This window comes from Haemaphysalis longicornis, unplaced genomic scaffold (assembly GCF_048455015.1).
Source record: "Haemaphysalis longicornis isolate Haplotype H1 unplaced genomic scaffold, Haemaphysalis longicornis Haplotype H1 scaffold_1, whole genome shotgun sequence".
In the NCBI taxonomy this organism is placed as follows: Eukaryota; Metazoa; Arthropoda; class Arachnida; order Ixodida; family Ixodidae; genus Haemaphysalis; species Haemaphysalis longicornis.
The window spans coordinates 140,610,817-140,614,106 of NW_027526203.1; the positions used below are offsets into that span (position 1 = coordinate 140,610,817).

Sequence of the window (3,290 nt, forward strand, 5' to 3'; positions counted from 1 at the left end):
GAATCCTTTCTAGTCGAAGGGAGGACGAAGGGCTTAAACAATTCCAAATTGCACTAGCAAAGTCGAGCTTGGGCAAAATGAGAGCGCGATACAGTGAAACAAAGCATGAACGGTCGGTGAAATCCCTGGTCGCGCGGGAAATTACGCCAAGCGTACGGAGACAGGAGTTGGTCAGATAGTTCACATGCGCGTTAAAGAGCAGTTTCGCATCCATCATTACGCCCAAATCGCGCACTACGGTAACGCGTTTTACAGGTTCACCAAGCAGCAAGTACGTAAAAGTGAGCGGGGAAGACTGAGACAAAAATTTCAATAAAACCAAGATAAACCTGTGTCCAAACGTTCAGACAGTGCACAAATAGTTTACCTAGGCTGACCTTGAAGCAATATGGTTCTATGCGATTAACTCTCCTGAATTCCCGATTTTTAAGTGCCGAGCACAATTAGGCGCTCGCCTTGTCGTCGTAGCTCGCTCGCTGGACCCAAGTATAGCCGCACGGCATTCCGTCGTAGCGGCTGTCGTCGCGGCGGAACCCAGAGGCTTCGAAAGCCAAGCGGTTTATACAGTCATAAGCGTCCGAAACTCGCGAACGGCTGGCGCTTGTCATACATCTTACATCACCCTGTTTAGCGCAAAGAAAAGTGCAGGTAGATCTGAGGCAAAATATACGTAATTAACCGGCAGCGCCAGCGTTCATTTAGTTAGGAACGCTTGTTGAATTGGTTTTTACGACAGCAAGCGAAAATAGTGGCAGGGCAACACCGGCACGCGCGGGAGGAAAAGCAAACACAAAAAAAATTCCCCCGCATTTCCCCGAGGGGGAGAATGTGAAAGTGCGAATGCACGGTTGTCGGCCCGCTTGCGGCGCTTGCGCTCGGCCCCCGCAGCCCACCGCCTCGCCGCCTTCTCTTCCATCTCTTCCATCGGGTTTGTAGTATCACGTGTACACCACGCAGTTATCAAGCCGCTATAACGCCGCTGAGTCGCCAACGCACGCCGCTGACGACGTAGTTTGAATGCGTTAAAGATATAAGGCGCGTCACTAACACTGATATCAGCGTCGCGTCCGTGGCTTGGTCGGTAGAGCGTCGCGCTGCGGCCGCAAAGTCCTCGGATCGAAACCTGGCGCCGGATGCTGTTTCTTTTTCAAATATAGAGGAGCACTGCTGACGCCGCCGCCGCCGGCGGTGGATGGTTTGGGGTCGCTTATAAAGTGCATTCAAAAATGAGCGAAACCAGAACTTGGTCTAGTACTGTCACACTTTATTTTACTGCTAATGGGGAGCTTTGGTGTTATTTAACACAGTTTCCTCATTGGCGTAGAAGGTGGTCCCAAATAGAATAACTGTTCCCCGTGTGCAAAAGTGAACCATTGTCTGTCGAAAAGACAACAATGCGGGAACACAAACGTTGCCAAAATTAGATCCGACACGAATACAAAGATTCGCACTTAAAAAAGAACAGAACTCCCGCTGGCGCAGTTCCAGGCAGGAGGCGTGCGAGCACTGCGAAGGCGGGAAATTTGAATTGCATTGGGTGGTAGCAGTGAGCGGATAACGGCGCCGCAGCCCATTCTGGCGAATCACTGCTCTGCACTTCCGACAGCTTTCACATTGAGTCGAATGGCCTTAATTTTTTTTTCTCATGGACCTATTTGTTCCTGGGTGCAAATCCACTAATGTATATCATGCTATTTTTTCAGGCTGCCGTCATCGGCCATAGGACCGGAAAAGTTCTCCATATCGGCGTCAGAAACAAAGTTTGCGCGACGTGTGCTCGAGCGCCACCAGGAGAGGACCCACCCCAGGGAGCATATAAGTGCCACAAAAACTGGCAGGGAAGTTCTACAAGCATGGAGCAAAGTATACGTGTAGAAGGATTCAGAAAAAGCGTCAAGATCCACAGTGTGAAATTCATGCGGTTGATTGCGGATGGAGACTCAAGCACATACAAAGCGATTGTTGCAGCGCAGCGCCGTATGGAAATCAAAGAGTAGAAAAAATTGAGTGCCGTAATCACATCCTCCGCAACTATTCGGGTAATATTCACGACATTGCACAAAGAAAGCACCCGCAAAGTTTGCCTCAACATGTCAAAAACTCCATCCAACAAGCCTCTGTTCGGCTCAGACACGGGGTAGCCACAGCCATCAAGGTGAGAGCGGCGGAGAACAATTCGTTGCGCGAAAAAACGGAGCACCTAATTGGTGACATCAAAAATGGTCCGAACCACGTGTTTGGTGATCATCGCAAGTGTGCCGGGTACTGCTACTCGGGGAGTAAGCAGGGGGAAGAGAATTTGGTGCCAGAATTGGTTCGCACTGGTGTGTTCGACGAGATTGTTGTTGCCATGAGCCGAGTTGCAGGAAATTCCACGAGTCTTATACAAGACGTTGACAACCACGCTGCTGAGCATTACAACTCCGTGGTTGCAAAGTTTGTTGGTGGAAAGCGTATAAATTATTCGTTAAAAGGCTCCTACGAGACAAGGTGTTTTGCAGCGTCTCTGTCCTTCAACTCCCAGGGCGCCTACCATGTCAGCATAGCTGCACAAGTTAGCGGGAGAAAGGGCGGCAGATACACGAGCTCTTTTGCAAAAGCATCCGTGCGCCGCCAGGCTGAGAGGCGCAAAAGGCCGCGTAAGAATAAAGCACCGTCTGCCCAGCCTCTTAAAGGCACGCAACAACGCTCACAAGGTGCTGACGCGGATTACGGAAGCTGCCAGACATGGAGCCAGATGCCTTTCAAATAGCTGCGGACAATTTTGTTCACTCTCTTGCACTTTCCGAAGAAGACACCGACTAACTGCAAAAAGCAACAACTGGGCAAAGTGGTTCCATTGTTTAGAAACACGAGAGACGCAAGTGCTTGACAGCATCACTCTTCGGTCCTGTTTGCAAGATGAAGCCTTCGACGGGATGCGGGCGAACTGTCGGAGATATGCTGTACAAGCACATCACATCGAACGCTATAAGGCACGGCAAAAACCATGAGTCCATCGCACTCCGACAACTCGAAGCCACATATGACGTCGTTGCAAAGGAGTGTGGGCTTTTCGTAGACCGTAAGCGCCCTTTTCTTGGTGCCACGCCAGACGGACTGGTTGGTGACGACACGCTGGTCGAAATCAAGTGTCCGTATGCAGCGAGAGACCTCACCCCACTGGAAGGAGTACGCAGTAAGAAGGAGTACGCAGTAAGGAGTACGCAGTAAGCTGAATATTTGCGACCGGGAAAATGTTTGTTTGCTGTCCGGACAAGAGACGGTCTCCACGTTGAGACAATAAGCAG

At 50.5% G+C, this 3,290-nt stretch overlaps 1 pseudogene; it reads left to right on the forward strand.

Moving 5' to 3' along the window:
- Window positions 1-1,688: 1,688 nt before the first annotated feature.
- LOC144154895 (uncharacterized) lies at window positions 1,689-2,902 on the forward strand (annotated as a pseudogene).
- The last annotated feature ends 388 nt before the right edge of the window (window positions 2,903-3,290 follow it).